Consider the following 20144-nt stretch of genomic DNA (forward strand, 5'->3'; position numbering starts at 1 on the left):
AATATTGGTTAATCCCAATGATTTGCAAAGGGGTAGTATAGTTTAGTGGTTAATGGTGTGGCTTCTGGACCTACACTCTTTTGAATCCTGGGTTCAGAATTTACTAGCGCTGTGATCTTGGATAAGTTTCCTAACAGCTTTGTGCCTGTTTCCTCATCTGCACCTGTCTCATGGGGTTGGGTTGTTGTTGACTCAAAGGTATTAAAAAAAAATTTTTTTTAAGTTTATTTATTTATTTTGAGAAGACAGAGACAGTGTGAGTGGGGGAGGGGCAGAGAGAGAAAGAGACACAGAATCCAGCAGGCTCTGCACCGTCAGCGAGGAGGAGTCAGATGTAGGGCTTGAATCCATGAAACCGTGAGATCATGACTTGAGCCAAAACCAAGAGTCGGATGTTAACCAACTGAGCCACTGAGGCGCCCCAATTCAAAGGTATTAATAGGAGTACAATGCTTACAACAGTGCTTGGCACATAATAAACAGTCAATAAATGTTTCCCAAGCTTGTAGTTTGATCTCTGGAGGAAAACACCTAACTATTCTGATTGATCTCTTTTAAAGTTTATGACTGTCTCAAGTGGGCCTCAGTGCAGTCTTTGCAATTCAGTCGACCACAGTTCCCATTTCCTTATTGATTTATTTTCTCTCTCAGGGATTACTATTTCACCTCCTCTTCTTGCTTCTCAAATTTCCACCTCCTCGCTTCTGCTCCTCACTCTCAGTGAATGATTTTGCTTCTTATCTCACTGAGAAAACAATCAGAAAATAACATTATTTTTCCACCACCCAGTCTACCCACCTCTGTAGCCTTCTGCTTCAATGAAAGTGTCCCTTTCCCTATTTTAGGACAAGTCTTTACTTGGGCACTGGACTCCATCTCTTTCTACTTTCTTAAGAACTTTACTGCTATAATTATCTCTTTCTTGTCTTGCATGATTACATGTCTCCTTTGTTCTCTGCCATTGGTGCTATAATATTAATGAACAATCATAAACAAAAGAGGGGTAGGGGCACCTGGTTGGCTCAGTTGGTTAAGCGACTGACTTTGGCTCAGGTCATGATCTCACAGTTTGTGAGTTCGAGCCCTGTGTCGGGCTCTGTGTTGACAGCTCAGAGCCTGGAGCCTGCTTCAGATTCTGTATCTCCCCCTCTCTCTACCTCTCCCTTGCTCATGCTCTGTGTCTCTCTGTCTCTCAATAATAAATAAATGTTAAAAAAAATTTATTTTAATGACAAAATAAAAAAATAAAAAAATAAAAAAGAGGGGCACCTGGGTGGCTCAGTCAGTTAAGTGTCCAACTTTTGATTTTGGCTCAGGTCATGATCTGACCTTGGTTCGTGAGATTGAGCCCCATGTCGGGCTCTGCAATGGCAACTCGGAGCCTGCTTGGGATTCTCTCTCTCCCTCTCTGCCTCTCCCTCTGTGCATATGCACTCTCTGTCTCTCAAAATAAATAAATAAACTTAAAAAAATACATTAAAAAAGGGAGAAAAGAAATCTCCCTTCCTTCTATGCCCCTGGTAGCTATCAACTTACTGATGCAAACCTCAATGTCTCCATGGACATTGAACTGAGGCTCCCATCTTCATGACAATTTGAACCAAGTTTTTATTTCACTATTTCACCAAAACCACACCTATATGAACCAACAGTAGCATCTATCTGTCAAGTCTCATGATCTGTTCTTTGTCCTCATCATCCTTTGCTCAGCACCAGTGTTTAACATAATTGGTCACTTCTGTCTTCTTGAATTTTTGTTTCACTTGGTTTCAGGACACTGTACTATTTTGAGTTATCATCTATCTTTCTTCTCAATCTCCTTGACTGGATTCTCCTGTGTACCTTTAAATGTTTTTGAAAATGATGGAGTGCTCCAGAGCTCAGTCTTAGGCTCTCTCAAGCTTATGGAAGTGATTGGAGTGACCAAAACCAGGAGAAATTGATATCATGGGTTTCATACGAGGCAAGAACTGTGTTGGAAAGAAGTGAAAAAGCGTAGTTTGTATGAAAGAGGAAAGCCATTTATAATGATTTTTATACTGAATTTTACTTAATATCAGATAGTTTAATGGAAGCAATTTTACTGTAATAAATGTTTTCTGAACACTGGCAGTGGAAAGGGGTGGGGGAATCAAAACTGAAACAGAAAAATTCTTGCCAACACAGTCCTGAAAGTTGTCTGGTTATTGTCCTAATTTAATTAATGGAAAATTAAGAGCTAAATCAATACTGGAACTCCAACCAGAATTCTTGGTGGTTCCTGGTCTTCGATTAAGTTGATTAAGTTATTTGCCTCCCATATTGAAATACAATAAAGAGTAAAGTGTGCCTAAATTACAAGTTTAAAGGGCATTCAAGTGGAAAATTGCTGGAAAGGGTAATAAAATAGCAACCACAAAAATACAACTTTCCTTGGCATTTTCAACTTTACTACCTCAGAGCTACTAAAGGACCTATTTTTTGTCTTTTTCAACAAGATCTCAGATTTTTCAGTCAGCCATTCCTCGGGTTTTTGTATTGGTACAATTGGGTTTTCTCCTTGGAAACTGATTTTTAAAGAAGAACAAAGAGTATAGATTGATAATGCAATTTTATTATTAAATTCCTAAGGCTGACACTGAAAAAACTCACATTTAAAAAATTTGTAATAATAAGGGTGCCTGGGTGACTCATTTGGTTAAGTGTCCGACTTTGGTCAGGTCATGATCTCACAGTTCGTGAGTTTGAGCCCCACGTCAGACTCTGTGCTGACAGCTCAGAGCCTCGAGCCTGCTTCGGATTCTGTGTCTCCCACTCTCTCTGCTCTTTCCCTGCTCACATGCTGTCTTTCTCCCAAAAATAAATAAAGGTAAAAAAAAAATTAGCCCCTTACAAGTTACATTTTTCATTCCTTCCAATGACTAGATGAGGTGGTGTTATTATCCTTCACAGACAGAAACTGAGATTCAGAGAGGTTTTAAAATTTTTCTAAAGAAATGAGAGGGGAGGGGCACCTGAGTGTCTCAGTTGGTTAAGTGTCTGGCTCTTGGTTTCAGCTCAGATCATGATCTCATAGTTCGTGGGTTTGAGCCCTACATTGGGCTCTGTGCTGACAGTGCAGAGCCTGCTTGAGATTCTCTCTCTCTCTCTCTCTCTCTCTCTCTCTCTCTCTGCCCCTCCCTGATCACTCTCTCTGTCTCTCAAAATAAATAAATAAACTTCAAAAAGAAATAAAGACATGAGAGGGGGGCTCCTGGGTGGCTCAGTCACTTAAGCTTCTGACTCTTGGCTTTGGCTCAGGTCATGATCTCACAGTAGGTGAGATCCAGTCCTGACTTGGGCTCTGCACTGATAGCATGGAACCTGCCTGGGATTCTCTCTCTTCCTCTCTCTCTGCCCCTCCCCTGCTTGCACATGCTCTCTCTCTCTCTCTCTCAGAATAAACAAACAAACAAACAAACAAACAAATAAATAAATGAGACATGCTCCCAGTCCTCTTACCTCCAAAGGGAAAAGAGAAGGAAACAATTAAGTACCAGATACTATGCCTGGACCTTTTGTGTAACTATCTTGTTTAATTAAAAGTAAGAGTTAAGAAATAGATTGTAATATGAGCTTTGTGCTTAGCACTTTGTGTTTTAAGAATACAAGTCTGAATGGCATTTCAAGTGAGAGATTTGCAGTATCACACATAAAATGCAATGCTTAAATCCTTGACCCTGTAGAGAGCTAAAAGAATTGTTATTTCACATCAAGATTTTTCCTCTAATGACTACTGAAGCATTTCTTCTTTGTAAAGTAGCTTATAAAACTGTTAGCCCTCACTTAAAACTAGAGTTTTTGAGAATTAGGTACTTGATCTGCATATATATGGTGCAACCATACTGATAGCCTTCCCCATTTTAGCACTCAAATACACAGCAAGTGTAGGACATGTTCAGCTTCTTGTTTGACAGTGGTGTCTGTAGGGATCTTTATGTCCATTTGTTGTTTACAAGTGATGTCTATTTCTTTTTGGAGTCGAGCACGCTGTGTGAATATCTTGAGGTGAGTGCCTAAAATGTGGCCAGATAAAAGAGAAATAAAGGTTTGTCTAGTAACACAGGAATTGGATTCCAAAATTTTTTTTGTTAATGATTTATAACAAATTCTCCCTCTGGGCTGCTGCTAACTCTCCAGTAATCAGGTGTTAATATTTTAGATAAAAAATAAAGTCCAGGCAGGGAGGTGAGTGGGAGCTGAGAATGGAGAATGCACAGGAGTGAGAGGGAGAGAAGCCAGACTAAAAACACCACACTGGGAGATCTAAGTCATGTTGGATAATGTTAATTTTCTTGCTTTATTCTTTTTACTTCTATGTCAGGTTAAGTGCCTGTTTAGATTTTTATTTGCTTGAAGAAAGACAATTTTAGAAAAAAAAATCATACCTAAGTCCCCCCCCCCCCCAAATTAAAAGTATAGATATAGATATAGAGACACATTTTCTTTTATCCACTGGGAGTTTTAAAGATTGATTCAGGGATGAAAGCCCCAAAACAAGAACTTGGTAGTTGACAACCTTAGAAATAAATGGGCATCACTACTTATAGTGCTAGTCTGGATGTCTTGAGGAATACCTGCGTTATTTTTACTCAGGAGTTTATTACTGTGGCCAAACAAATACTCTTGTGAAACATGACTTATTCCATTCAACAAACATGGTTGAGTGCTCAATATGCACTGTGGTTGGTGTTAAGTATAAAAGGATGAGTGAGATAGTCTTGATTTTCAAAGTTTGCAGCTGTAGGAGTAGCAGGCAGGTAAATAATTATTAATAATTATTCATAAGGAGTTAAATCCCACATTAGGTTATGAGCAAAGTATTATGGGAGCACAGAAGGAGATATTGTTTAACTCCACAGAAGGGAAATTCTGTACTCTATGCTTTTCTTTGGTTTGTATGGAATACACAGTAGTCTGAAAAGTACTTTGAAAAGGTATGTTAGAGGGCAGGGTTCCCTAGGGTTCCCCATTTGGTTCTACCCACTGATTTGAGAGAATGAATGAAATATCTTTTCTCTCCTCTCTTGCCCCTCAGAGTTCCGTTCAATGTCCTGCAGATGGCATGACCTCCCAGACTGGCCTTCCCGAGCATTTTCTCCACCTTGAAATGACCTGTACACTTCACTAGTCATTACGTGTCTTTCGGGAGGGACTATCCTGTGCCCAGAAAGTGCTTGGCACATTGTAGGCTCCCAGTACATTTTGGTTAATTGAACTAAGAAGAAAGAAAGATACGTGGTGCTCTGACCTCACCCAAACAACCTTATTTCCGTTTCTGCCTCCTTGGCATTTTTGCTTTATGATTGAGGATATTAAAGGAAATCCTTCCTTAGTAAGTTTTTCAGAAACTGAGCTAGAATCACGTTAAGGGTTTCCTTAATCCTCTAAGTTTGAAAAGAAGGATAGAAAAACCAATACCTCCAGCTTTCGTCCTCTTTCACCTCTCACCCTCTTTACAGGGTCCTTCTTTATTAGGACAGCCTCTAATAAAGATATTAACTTTGTATTTTTATTTATCCATAACATAGACATACTTCATCTGGTTTCTGTATTATATGGGGTAGTCCTCTGGATAATAATTGCTGTTTGACAGAAATTCCAGACCAAAGTTTCTAAAATAATGTATCGTTAAAAGAAACTAGGATTGGTGGCCAAGAATTCAATCACATTTCTTTTCTGATAGAATCAAAGCCATTTCACTAATTAGATATTTTCTTCCACAAGATGGCGCTGTAGTTCTTCCAGTTATTTGAAGTTTAGCAGTTCATGGTTTTATCTTTTAAAGTATCTCCCATGTCCCCCTTATTTCTTTATATATAAAAGTGACATATAAGAAAAAAAATGTAAGATTGTCACTTCATAAGCCAGATTTACTATCTGATTTTAGAGAGGTTCATAGGAATAGCCATAGAATAGCCAATAACAGGGATTAGTACACAATGAAAAGTTACCAGCAATGAGATAAAATAGACATTTTTTTTGCACTAGTTTTTCTGTAAACAATTGTTTATCAAGAAAAAGAAGGGGTGCCTGGGTAGCTCAGTTGGTTGGGCTTCCGACTTCAACTTAGGTCATGATCTCACGGTTCGTGGGTTCAGGCCCCACATCAGGCTCTGTGCGACAGCTCAGAGCCTGGAGCTTGCTTCTGATTCTGTGTCTCCCTCTCCTTTCCCTTCCTCCATTCACTCTCTCTCTCTCTCTCAAAAATAAATAAAGATTTTAAAAAATTAAGAAAAAAAAGAAAGAAAAAGAAAAATTGCGGGTGCCTGGGTGGCTCAGTCGGTTGAGCGTCTGACATTAGCTCAGGTTATGATCTTGTGGTTCATGGGTTCCAGTCCCACGTTGGGCTCTGTGCTGACAACTCAGAGCCTGGAGCCCGCTTCTGATTCTGTGTCTGCCCCGCCCTTGCTCACGCTCTGTCTCTCCCTAAAATAAATAAATACTAAAAAAATTTTTTGAAAAAAAAATTGTTAAGCACAGTCTAGCTCAAATATGAATTATGAACTATTATAAAAGCATTATGAGTAAAATTTTAATGTTCTTTAGTACTACTTGTAGTTTGAGAGTTTGAAATGAGAGTTTTTTTTTTATTTTTATTTTTTAACGTTTATTTATTTTTGAGACAGAGAGAGACAGAGCATGAATGGGGGAGGGACAGAGAGAGAGGGAGACACAGAATCGGAAGCAGGCTCCAGGCTCCGAGCCATCAGCCCAGAGCCTGATGCGGGGCTCCAACTCACGGACCGCGAGATCGTGACCTGAGCTGAAGTCAGATGCTCAACCGACTGAGCCACCCAGGCGCCCCTGAAATGAGTGAGTTTTTAATTAACTTGGGTATTTTCTTATTGTTTATCCTCATGTGGAAAAATATCTTATATACAGGACTAATTTTTTTCACTAAATAATTTTGGGGTTTAATCACATTCTCAGGTTTGTTATAAATATTTTTTAGTTTTGCTTTAAAGACTTACCCAAATTTGCAAATGAAGTTGCAGTAGAATCAGTGTATAATGATTCTGAGCCCTGTTTTGTGCAAAACACAGTTTCGATCAGATCTATCCAGGAAAAAAAAAATTCACTATTACTTTCTAATGATCTACTAAATCTGAAACAAAAAGATTATTACTACTAATATGTTCAGAAGACTTGTATTTAAAATATTTGAGGAGTGAATTATTTTTGAGATTCTTTTTGATCATATTGGGTCCCTTCAATGAAAATTACATACTGACCCAAAATGCTACAGATTTTGGTTAATGCTCTAACATAATCTCCTTGTTAGAATCATAAATTCATTAAATAAAAAGTTCAACATGAAGAGAAATAAATTATGGTGTGCAATCTTTAGTTATGTCTAATTGCAATGAGTTTGTAATGCATTTACATTTATAAAATCACTTAAGTTATCAGTGTCTGAGACAACAGTCTGTGTTTACAACTTGCACATTTGTAAGGAGTAAATTAGTTAATGTGCTAATTAGAAAACTTCCCTAGAAGAGAAAACAGGTTGTGATTCTCTTTTATCCCTTTACTCCCATTTGGATCATGTAGTGGTGAGTAGATGGAAAAGCCACGGTTAACTTTAAAATTGCTAAATATGTATTCGGTATGTCCTTGCTTTAGTTGGTGCTTGAAATATTTAAGCCATTTATACTCCCATTACTACCACTATTACTCATCACTTTTCTTGAAGGTCCACTATGTGTCAGGCATGTCAAGGATGTATGTGATTCACACAATGATGTTGTGGAACAGGTACTATTGTTTTGCTTTCACAGATGAAGACACTGAGGCTTGGGAGATATTAGATAATATTCCAAGGGTCAGGTGGCTGGCGAGTGTGGCTAGGATCTGAGTGCAAGTTTCCGTGACTCCAGAGCCTGTTAACCGTTTTAACAACTTACATGGTGTATGTAACTTTTAACCACTAACATATTATAGTGTGTGTAACATATTATAGTGTGTGTAACATATTATAGTGTGTGTAACATATTATAGTGTGTGTAACTGCCATGTCATGTGGCTTCTGGTGAAGTCTACCAGTTTAATATGCAATATTATGTTTTTAATGTGTAAAGAATAGTTCAGGATTTCTAACTGTGCTATTTAGGAGACACACGGTGAGGGCTTTTGCAAAAGGGATTTGTTGAGTTACCATGATACAGCCAGCAAGCAGAGCACGTGAAGGGACTTCCAGACATTTAGAAGATAGTGATAAGAGGCGGACAGCCAGGTATAAGGAAGCTCTTTTTCTTCCTTCCTCTCACCCTTAACTCTCTGGTGCCTCACTTTGTCAGTGTGCAAAGTACAAGCTAACCAAGGCTCCGCTGGGATGATCCTGACTGTATTAATTTTAGATATACTTAAAACCCACCAAATTCATTGCTTCCCAACAGACTTAGTCAAAAGATGAAATGTTTCTCTACTAAAATATTGTTATATCTTAAAAGAAATGAGGTTTTTGTTATACTCCATAAGCTAAAATTGTAACCTAAGGGCTTTTTGTGTCATTTACTAGGAGAGATTTTCCACATTCGGGTGAGATGACTGTGGTAAAGTCAAGTCTTCAGAGAGAAATAAAAATTTTAAGGCTTATTCTAAGTTGCCCCTAACCCTAAAGACTCTTCGATTCCCTGAATGATGCCGTTTTTCAGCTGGGCTGTACCTAGCTCTGTGCAAGGCACACGGAGAAACCCAGAGTGAAGCAGCATGCACCTGCTGATAGAAGCTTTCCTGAACTGAATCATTCTTTCCTTCAGTCAGTCATTCATCCATCTGTCCAGCCACCATTTGACGGCTACTTTGTACTTGTAACAAACTCAGCTCAATATTTACTGACCCTTCTGTTACAGGTACTATGTGAGTTAACACAAACCTTAACCTACACACCAATTAAAGAATCAATTTTGTGTGTTGGCCTCAGTATGTGATTGTATCTTTTGTGGCACTGATAATTCAACCCTTTGGGGCTGTAGTCCTTGTTTTTTATTGTCAGCTTGTTTGAGCAGGCGATAGTCTGTCAGTTGATAGTTGATAGAATTTGTGTATTTGAGTGACTGAATTGATTTGTTTGGCATTTAAAGGATTTGGTATGTGTTATAGGGACCGTATTTCCTATATTTAGGAAACAAAGTGCTATGTCACATCCACCGAGGGGTAGAGTGGAAGTGGTAGTAATCATAGTAATAATGTTTATAATTATAGTAGTGAATTTTGCTTCATTGCTGGGAAGCAGACTTCATATGCGAGTGCTATAAGTATTCCATTGAGGATCTGACTTAGCAACTTCTTTTCTAGAAACGCAGTGAAAACATGTTATTTCGGGTAAGACACTATTATCTCTGTCCCTTCCTTCCTATGTAGGACAAAGAGCCTGCACTAGATGATCTGTACATTCAAGTTCAATACTAAAGTTTTATAACTTCAGGATTTGAGTTTCCTCCTGATCTCAGGAATTTGAAGAATTCTATTTTTAACTTTTCCTGTTAGGTAATGACTAACAAGTTATCTTACACAGAGCAGCCAATAAATGTAGTTGAGTGAATAAAAGGTATATAAAGTATTAGAGCAACATCAACTTCACCCAATTTAATACCAGCATCAGGTACGTGCTGGATACTGATCTGTGTGCCTGGGGACCAAGGAGTAAATTAGGATTAAAGTCCCTTTCCTCATGTAGTTTAAAATCTAGGGGAGAAAGATGGATATAATAAACTTGTAAAATAACAATAGTTTTGGATAGTATACATGCTCTGCAGGATAATGGGAGAGACCAGAGGTAAATTGTAATGTGTATTAGACAGGATGGCCAGGGAAGGCCACTCTGTTTTATGAAGATCAAAGGAAAGAATATTCCAGGCATTAGAAAAAAACAAAAGAAAGGTCTTTCAGTCAAAAATGTAAGTTGTTATTATCAAGGGACAGGTAGTGAGCGAGGAAGTGGTCTGAGGTGAGGCTGGAGGTAGGCATGTCAAGATGGTGGTGGGTTTTCTAAAACCCAGACATTTGGATTTTGTTTAATTTGCAATGAGAACATTTGAGGAAGTCTTAAATATATGCCTAATTCTCCTGTTATATCCTGAGATTGTGCATGTTGAGTCATACTTAGCCAAAGATTGTCTTTCCCTCCCTTGTGTCCTCAGTGATACCCTATTACTGTTTCTGAAACTCATTTCTAGAATTACTTCATTAAAGCAGGAATGAATGCCTTCCCCTGCTCATGAATTGCGGAATGTAATATTTCCAAAGGTCACTTAGAGGAACGAGAAGCAAATAGGATAAACTCCAAGAGGAGATAAAAAATATATTTGTAATCTATTTTTTTAAGAAAATTCAGCATTTATACAATCTCTTTTCATTTAGTGAGATTTCTGGAACAGTGAGAGTCAAATCCCTATTTTTATGATAGGGAGGTAACAGATAATATGATTTTCCTTTAAGACTCCCCTTCATATGATGAATTGAGGAAGAGTACAGATAGTCTCATCATAGAAATGCAGATTTTATTTTATAATGGGATGAAGGGACATTCTAGATATGACCTCATACTGCAACAGAGAGAGGAAAGCTTAAAGCGCATTGCTATACTTTCATAAGAGTTTTATTATACAATAGAGGGTGTCAGTAACTTTTGAAAGATAATTGGAAAGTGGATTTATGTCTACTATTAAAACTTACCTTTAGTGGGGTAAATCTTGTGTATAATGATAGACGTTGTCCAGCTTGGTGCAGTTTTTCCTGCCAAAATATGAAAAGATAAATTATCGCATATAAATGATAGTGTACTGGTTTGAACCAAAAAATAGTAAAACCACTTTTGGATTTTGTTATAGTTTGGGTGTGTTTTTAGGGACGTTAGTTAATGCTTTTGAAGCCTCTGTTTCCTCAACTATGAAAATAAAATTGAACCAAATAACTTCTAAAGAGGCTTATAGTTCCAAAGTTCCTATGATTCTGTGTGATCAACACTGATAAATGAATTATGTAAATAGGAAGGAGAGTAGAGGAAAGGGTGTTTCTGTTATAACTATGAATCAAGAATGATGGAAGAGAACAGAATAAGTAAATTTTAAGATGCAAGACTCTTCAAAGATGGGTCAGTTAGAAATAAGCTTTTATAAATAATAAGAAATCATTTTAATTTGCAATGTTTGTGAATTAATTGGAAACTAGGTTCCATGAACATTCCCTAATATTGCACCTTTCAAAGTAGTTTCTGGAAAGAAAACTCTGCACGTGTGATTGCCTCCTGTATATATTTTGACACTCCTGTGACCCGAAGCTGGTTTTATGACATAGTCATAGTAGTAAGCATTTCTGTGTTTCTTACCTTTCTTCTAGTCCTGAAGTGCTCAATAATCCAAAGGCATATCAGAAAATGAAAGAGGAGTTCAAACTTGAGAAGGCAATGAGGATTGAATCTGGTGACATTAAATTTTCTTGGGTTTGGGTTTGTGTGAAGGTATTTATATAGGAAGTTTGATTATTGCAAGCTGAGTTGATGTCTTGTATGAGGAATATTTATCCAAAACTGACTTGGAGTTGACAAAAGTGCACAATAAATGCCAAGTGGCTTAAAAGCTATACATTTATCATTGGTAGTTGCATCTGAAGCAAACTAAATTTTATAATTTCCATTAAGTGACACGTAGGATTTCAGTGTTTATAATAAGATCCAGAAGAGTCGATGTTTTGCTGCATGCTTTTAATTGTTTTAGAACAAACTAGACAATGGAAAGGTCAAGTTTAGGAAAAGAAAAAAAAAAAACCTCTCTAGATTGCAAAGAAATCAAGGCTATATCCAAGTACTCTATTTTTTCAAGACATAATCCAAGACCTTTTTCTTTTTTCTCTAAATACTTTCACTAGGTACCATCTCTAGGTCTAGGATTCCTTACACTGATGTCACTGGCCCAGGCCTCTCGGCCAAGATCCAGACTCATCTGTGACCCTGCCTGCTCAGCATCTGTGTCTCGGTGCATCATTAGAAACTCAACTCAGCATGGTCACAACTAGACTCTTCTACTCATCCCCCTGCTACCCGATTCTCTTCTAATTCCTTATCAGAAAAAATGATATAACATTCACCCAGGAGCGTGAACCAGAAAACTTACTCTCATCCTTCACTACTTCACATCTAATTCATCATAATCTCCTGTGTTGGTTTGTTTGTTTGTTTTTTTAAACCACTGTACAACCTTTGAATCTGTCTATTCCTTCATGGCCAGTTTCCTTCTCTGAGCTACCCTATCTCTCATCCATACTGCTCCTCCCTCATCCTCTATGCCCATTCTTGTCTGCTTCCAATATGTAGCCAGGAGCCAGAGAGGAAATTTTAAAAGGCAAATATACTCATTCACTCTCCTTCTGAAAGCCCGGCAAAAGTTCCCCATTGTCTACTAGGCTAAGGTCAAAATGCTGGATCTGGTCTCCATGTCCTATGTGATCTGGCCACCACCTGCTTCATCAAACTCAACTTGATACATCAAGTTCCTTTCACACTTGGGGCTCTAGCCACCTTGAGCTATGAATTTCTAAAATATGCTATATTCTTTCCTGCCTGCAAGCCTTCAAAAATGCTGTTTCCTTTGCTTGAAACACTCTTTTCTATTCTTCAAATTGACTCTCGTTAGTCCCCAGTGAGCAGTTAATTCCTATTTATTATTCCACCCAAATATCATTTCCACAGGGAAGCTTGTTTTGACCTTTTAGAAAAGGTCACCTCTCCTTAATAAACACTCTCTTATGCTGTAGTTTTTAAAATTAATTAATTAATTAATTAATTCAACAATTAATGGGTGCCTCCAATGTCACATACTCTTCTAAAAGCTGAGGATGGAATGAGGGGAGACTGATAACAATCACAGGGCAAAACAAACACAATAGTTTCATACAGTGATGAAGATTATAAAGCAAATTAAATGAACTATTGTGCTAGAGAATGACTTGAGAGAGGTACTTTGGGTTTGAGATTGAATTTCTTAAGTGATCATCTATTTTGTCTGTTTCATGTTCATCTTCTTTGCAAGAGCCTATGTGCCCAAGAACTGGGACTTTGTTGCACTTGCTCACATGGTTTCCCAGCACTCAGTGTGGTGCCCAGCACATAGCAGATTCAATAATTATTCCTGAATGAATGAATCAACCTATAAGTTTTGTAGGGCCACCGTTACAAAGTACACAAACTGGGTGGCTTAAGGCAAATAAATTCATTCTATTTATTAGTTCTAGAGGCTATGAATCTGAAATGAAGGTGTTAGTAGGGCCGTGCTCCCTCTGAAGTCTCTGGGGGAACAGCCTTCTGTGTGTCCTCCTAGTTTCTGGTGTTTGCTTGCAATCTTTGGCATTTGTTGGCTTGCAATTAGCTGTATCCCTCCAGTCTCTGCTTCCATCATTACATGGCCTTCTGCTCTGTGTCTGTCTCTTCTCTTTGTCCCAATTTTTCGCTTTTTTTTATAATGAAACCAGTCATTTGATCAGTATGATCATATCCACTCTAATCCAGTATGACCTCATGACTTGATTACATCTGCAAGATCTTATTTCCAAATAAGCTCACATTAATAGGTATGGGGTGGGGGTTAGGATTGCAGCCTATCTTTTGGGGGGACACAATTCAATCCACAATGCCTATTTCTTTAAGTTAAAAGAAAATTGAGAAAGCTTATATTTTAAGAGTTTTTGTAGTGTAGTTTTTTTCTGGTTTTATTAAGAAGTAATTGACTTAGATCGTTGTATAAGTTTAAGGTGTGCAGCATGATGGCTTAATTTACTGTAGTGCAGTTTTTAAGACTTATTTTTAAGTAAGTTGTAAATCACATACAAACATTTGAAAAGGTATTATATTGTACTTTGTGTACGCATGATAAATTATTTTTGATTTATTCTAGACTATTTGGTTGAGTCCTAACCACACCAATATCCATGGCATTCTAAAAAATCAATACCATGATATGAACCAAATTCATCTTATGTTCTCTATTCCCCTGGCAGACAAGAACTTACTTCTTCATTTATTAAAAATAAATGAATGTGGAAGGATATTCATGACACTTGCATCATAAAAATTCATACTGACATTTTTGCAAAGACTATGTGTGAAATGTTGACATATTTTTGTTGTAAAATGACAGTTTTAGTGCAAGTTGTTCTCATTGTGACCAAGGAGAAAGAGCATACAAAAGGAAAAGAATAAGTTGCTCTACTACCCACATGTGATGTGAAGTTGTCAGGCCACAAAATGGCAGAAGCACTTTCTAAAAAGGTGGAGAAGTTCTTTTGTGCACGATGCAAGGGAAGGGTCACTAATATTGTCTGCTTTATGCCATCTATCTTAGAAAAGTCATTCCTGAATTTTCCATCAAATGCCATGTTGCCCTACCTTGAACTCCATTTTCACTTTTTTTTTTAAAGTTTATTTATTTTGAGAGAGATAGAGACAGCGCAAGTGGGGGAGGGGCAGAGAGAGGTGGAGAGAGAGAATCAGGAGCAGGCTCTGTGCTGCCATTACAGAGCCCAGCGTGGGGCTCGAAGCTACGAAACCATGAACTCATGACCTGAGCTGAAAGCGAGTGGGATGCTCAACCAGCTGAGCCACCCAGGCACCCCACGTTTTCACTTTTTAAAATAGTTCTTTTAAGTGACTCTTTTACCTTACACTTACTGCTTACACTGTTCAAAATGCCTTCTGTATATTAATTCATTCTTCACAACAAGCCCTGCTCATTACACAGTTGAAGAACTGAAACAGAAAGGTTATATGACTTGCAAGTTGGAGCCGAAGTCACACCAGAGTAACCCTTGGGTCCATGTTCTTACCCACCATGTTATATACTGAGTGGATTTTACACTGATTTTATACTCCTTCCAGATTACAAACTTCTGAGAAGTTGGCCACTATGTCTTCTCATATTTGTATCTCCCATAAAATCTAGCTCAGTATCTTGTGCATAACAGATGCTCAAGAAATGTTCACATGTAAATTTAAACTAGGCCAAGTCTATTCAGTGTCTGGATCTCTTCCATATCATGGTTTCCATGAAAAGAGGTTCATTTGGAAAACTAGAATCCTGAATAGATGTAAGTACAAGAAGGAAACTGACAAATGCCGGTTCTGGTGGTTCCAGCCTTCATCATAGGTGCTTCTTTACTCCCTAGAATTCACCCACCAGCCACAAAAATGTGCACTTCGGTGAGATCTCAAGTGTTTGCACCGAGAATAGCTTGAAGTGTTACTCTCTTCAAGAGTATTTGTATTTTGGGGCACCTGGGTGGCTTAGTCAGTTAAGTATGTGACTTTGGCTCAGGTCATGATCTTATGGTTCATGAGTTTGAGCCCTGCATCAGGTTCTGTGGTTACAGCTCAGAGCCTGGAGTCTGTTTCAGATTCTGTGTCTCACTCTCTCTCTGTCCCTCCCCTGCTTGTTCTCTCTCTCTCTCTCTCTCTCTCAAAAATAAATAAACATTAAAAAGATTTTAAAAAAAGAGTATTTGTATTTTTACAGGAATTAATCATTTTAATAATTTTTGCCATCAGTCAATAGATGAGGAAGGTATTTATTTGTGCAGAAGAGCTAGCCCCAAACTGCAGAGACTATACCCATTTTTATTTAAAATGTCATTTTATAGGTCTGTTGGTAACTTTGGCACTTATTTGCACACTCTCTAATACAAATGCAAGATTAATTAAAAGCAAATAAAAGCTTTAATCTTCAAATTTAAATCTGGAAGTTCTGAAATAATGTAGCCATGTTGGTATTCATTTGCTTGGAGGAAATTCTGCTACATAAGAATTTAAATTTAATTTTGCCTTTTTATTATGTGATATGTGCATCGCAAGCCTGTGGGCAATAGATGAGCTTTAATAAAGCTAAAAATAAATAAAATGGGCATGTTAATAAACCTTGTAGCTCATTAAACATTTGGACTCACTGAATATATATCTATTAATTTTAGATGAGACTACATTAGGAAACCTTTGTTACACGAAGGTTGTAATTAAGTGAATAATATATTCAAATTCAATACAAAACATCTTCTTCCACATCTTTTCACTGGCAATTCTTTAGTAAAAAATTTCAAGGAAATGAAAGACTTAAAAAGTAATGATTAACTATGCAAATATAACAATTCACATTCTTTGTAAAGAATTAAAAATTAAAAGATATGTCCAAATGGATTCTCTTCTCACATCTCATGATTATCTTCTTAATCTATGCTAGCATTTGTGATTTCGTTTTATTAAGAAAGTGCACTTGTCTCTTAACCCTTTTTATTGTTCTGTTCCATTTGTATATTTGAAAATTTCCTCTTAGCTTCTATTAAAATACATGCCCTCCAACTTCTTTTTTTCCCCCCTCTGAAATATTCCTCTTTCAAGAAGCTCTCTAGTTTCTGACCTAAGGTTAGTCCATATGTAAACACTTTATTTTGAGAATCATTTTTTTGTACTACCATCAATTATCCATGAAAATAAACATCAGCTTATGAGTGTATAACTATAAAAAAATGAACATCCTTTTCTGTTTTTGTTGTTGTAGCTGTTTGGTTTCCTTTGGAATTTGGGTTTACTTTTCACATTGAATTGTTTTTGTTTGCTAGAGCTGCTGTAACCAAGTACCACAAATTGAATGTCTTAAACAACAGAAATTTATTGTCTTACAATTCTGAACCTAGAAGTCCAATATCAAGGTGTTGGCACAATTTGTTTCTTCTGAGGACTGTTTCAAGCCACTCTCAAAGCTTCTGATGGTTTATTGGCCATCTTTGGTGTTCCCTGGCTTATAGATGTATCACTCTGATTTCTACCTTTCTGTTCATGTGTTGTTTTTTCCTGTGTGTGTGTGTGTGTGTGTGTGTGTGTGTGTGTTCAGATTTCCCCTTTTTATTAAGGATATAGTTGTATTGGATTAAGGCCCACCCTAATGGCCTCATGTGATACCATGATTTATAATTAGAAATATATATTTTGTCCCTGTTTCTGGTGCAGAGCTCCTAAAACCTTCAGAATTTCCTAAGTGATGGGAGCAGTAAAGGTGTCTTTTGTTATATTAAGGAGATGACTTCTGGAAGGCACTTAAGGATGGAGGCTGGTTGCCTGTGGAGCCAACCATGTGATTAAAAGATTGGAACTTTCTCAACTTCTGGAGAGGTGAGAGGGGCTGGAGGTTGAATCCATTACCAGTGGTCAATGAGTTAATCAATCATACCTATGTAATGAAGCCTCTATAAAAACCAAAAAGGTATGAAGGTCAGAGAATTTACAGGTTGGTGAACATGTAGAGGTGCTGGGAAAGTGACATGCTTGGAGAGGGCATTAAAGTGCCACACCCTTCCCCCACACCATCTCCTATGCATCTCTTTTATGTGGCTGTTCCTGAGTTATATTCTTTTATAGTAAACTAGTAAAGAAAATGTTACTCTGAGTTCTGTGAGTCCCTCTATTAATTGAGTCCAAGGAGTGGGTTGTAGGAACCTCCATGTATAGCCAGTATGTTGGAAGTGCAGGTGACAATCTGGACTTGTGACTGGTGTCTGAAGTGAGTAGAGTAGGGGGCACACAAGGGACAGTCTTATAGGACTGAGTCCTTATCCTGTGATATCTAATGCTGCCTCTGGGGTAGATAGTGTCAAAATTGAGTCAAATTATAGGACACCCAACTGGTGTCCAGAGAATTGCTTTGCTGGTGTGGGGAACCCCACCACCAAACACACACTGAAATTGGTACCAGAACCTATTTGTATCATCTTAACTTGATCATCTACAAAGACTGCATTTCCATATTTCCTTTTTGTATTGTTGAAAAAACTGAGGCTTAGAAAGGCTAAAAGTTGTTAGAGATAGGCAAGTGTATCATTTAGGGTGTTTGTGGCTGCAAGTAACTGAATACCCAAAAAAGTGGCCTTCACGAAGCATTTATTTTTTATGTTCAAAGAGATCAGTAGGGTAGTAGAGGTCTGGTTAATTCATTGGCTGAGCGATATCTTCAAGAACACAAGCCCTTTCTATCTTTCCGTTTTGTCATTCTGAGCATTTATCTTTGTCAGGTCCCTTTAGGGTCATATGGTCATGTCCTCAATAAGAAAGGTGAAAAGCTACATATGTAGTCTTTAACAGCTTTGACATTGGGAATCAATGAATGACTGTTTGGTGGAGTGTGGCATAGGAGGGCTGCTGTTAATCTCCTCTGCGTGCCACTTTGCAATTAATAAAAAGACTCCTTTTGGAAATTAAAGATAGATCATTCCTATAGTCTGACATAAAATCATTAGTGATCAAGGGTGAAAGAATGAGGCTTCCTGACATGTTTGGATATGAATTGATCCAGGGTACTTTTAAATGTACTTTGTGCAACTATGAAAAGAAGAAAACTAGACTTCTGAGGTTCCTCTGATTGTGGAGAATGTACACACCAACGTGCACACACACACACACGCATGTTGGTATGCCAAATTAACATGAAGCTAGTGAGGTCATTACTCAGTGCAAATGATTATACAAACTAATAGACTAATATAAAGTACAATTGAAATATTCATGACTATGAAATTCTGCAAAACATCCAGATTTAATGGGTTACTTTCCAGATGGCAAAGGAGGGGCTCCTTAGCAAAACAATTTGATAATAAGAGCACCCCTGTCTCTTTACTCTAAATGTGAGACTAACACAACAGAAGATCTGTGCCTTAGATATAAAACAAGGCATAGTCAAATTTAATTGTAAATATCATTTTTCTCATTAAATTTCAACCACTACCACCACCCCAGGTTTAGCATCCTTTGATACTTTTTGCCTGAATAAATTTTTACTATGACGGTTGCAACCACTTTTCCAAGTCACACTTTACTTTATGTTTTTATTTTTTTTAAGTTTACTCATTTATTTTGAGAGAGAGAGAGAGAGAGTCAGTGTGCATGTGTGAGCACGGGAGGGACAGAGAGAGAGAGAGAGACAGAGAGAGAGAGAGAGAGAATCCTAAGCAGAGACCTCACAAACTGCGAGATCATGACCTGAGCTGAGATCAAGAGTCAGAGGGCAAGCCACACTTTAAAGGAAATTTTGCTAAAGTGGAGATGTTTTAGGTAGAGTGACCAAGACCATGAAATGACTTGAAACATTCAAATGAAAATGGTTATCGTTTCTACTGCTGCAAACCAAATGACCACAAACGTGGTGGCTCAAAACAAGGCACTATTAATTATCTCAAAGTTCCCATGGCTTCGAAATCTGGGCATAGCTTTACTGGGTCCTCTGCCCAGGTGCTCACAGATGCATTTTCATTTAGAGGCTTAACTGTGAGAGTATCTGCTTCTGAGTTCACGTAGGCTGTTGGCAGAATTCATTTCCTTGAAGCTAAATGGTGGACAGCTCTGATTTTTCACTACCTGCTGCCTGGAGGCTCCAAAGGCCACCTGCAGTTCCTAGAGACCACCTGCAGTTCCTTGCCACATAAGCTTCTATAACATGACCCTGACTTTATCAGCCTGCAGGAAAGTCTCCACTGCTTGAAGTGTCTGACTTCGGGGAGGGTCCAGTCACTCTGTTAAAGGCTTTCACCTGATTAGGTCAGGCCCACCCAGGATAATCTTCCCTTGGATTAACTCAAAATCAACTGATTTGGGACCTTAATTATACCTGCAAAAATCCTTTCACTTTTGCCATATTCTGTTCGTCAGAAACAAGTCGCAGGTCCCACATACACTCAAGAGGAGAACAAACTGGATGTGAATACCAGGGAGTGAGAATCGTGGGGCCACCCTAGGGTTTGTCTACCATATTCACCTAGGGAAGGCTCAGATGGGCATGATAGCATTGTATTCTTATGTGGAGTATATTATTTCCTTCAACTCCCATTAATGATTATATCCTGTTTTTATGGATGGGGAAACTGAGACTCAGAATAGTTAGACCATCTGGCTGAGGTCACTCTCTAAAGAGATCATTTGAGGCCAGCTCTGTCTGAATTCAAATCTTGTACTCTTTCCATGTTATGTTACCTTATTCTACTGTAGAATCCTCAAGGAATCAATCTGAGATTAGTAAACAGAAGTTTTAGGGAGATGGTCATCTGACATTTTCTAATAGTAACTCTATTATGGTGGGAGTGAACTTAGTTTCACACAA

The 20144-nt window shown here is 37.9% G+C and overlaps 1 long non-coding RNA gene across 1 annotated transcript in view; it reads right to left on the reverse strand.

Moving 5' to 3' along the window:
- Positions 1-426: 426 nt before the first annotated feature.
- The window catches only part of LOC109248998 (uncharacterized), a 56023-nt gene continuing 36305 nt past the window's right edge, over positions 427-20144 (reverse strand). Inside the window, exons 2-3 of the long non-coding RNA XR_002072397.2 lie at positions 10699-10758; positions 427-745 (exon numbers count right to left, since the gene is read on the reverse strand). This is a non-coding gene — a long non-coding RNA (uncharacterized LOC109248998). The remainder of the gene's footprint in view (positions 746-10698; positions 10759-20144) is intronic.

The sequence above is a fragment of the Panthera pardus genome, unplaced genomic scaffold (assembly GCF_024362965.1).
Source record: "Panthera pardus isolate Hobbes unplaced genomic scaffold, ASM2436296v1 HiC_scaffold_6, whole genome shotgun sequence".
NCBI classification, from domain to species: Eukaryota; Metazoa; Chordata; class Mammalia; order Carnivora; family Felidae; genus Panthera; species Panthera pardus.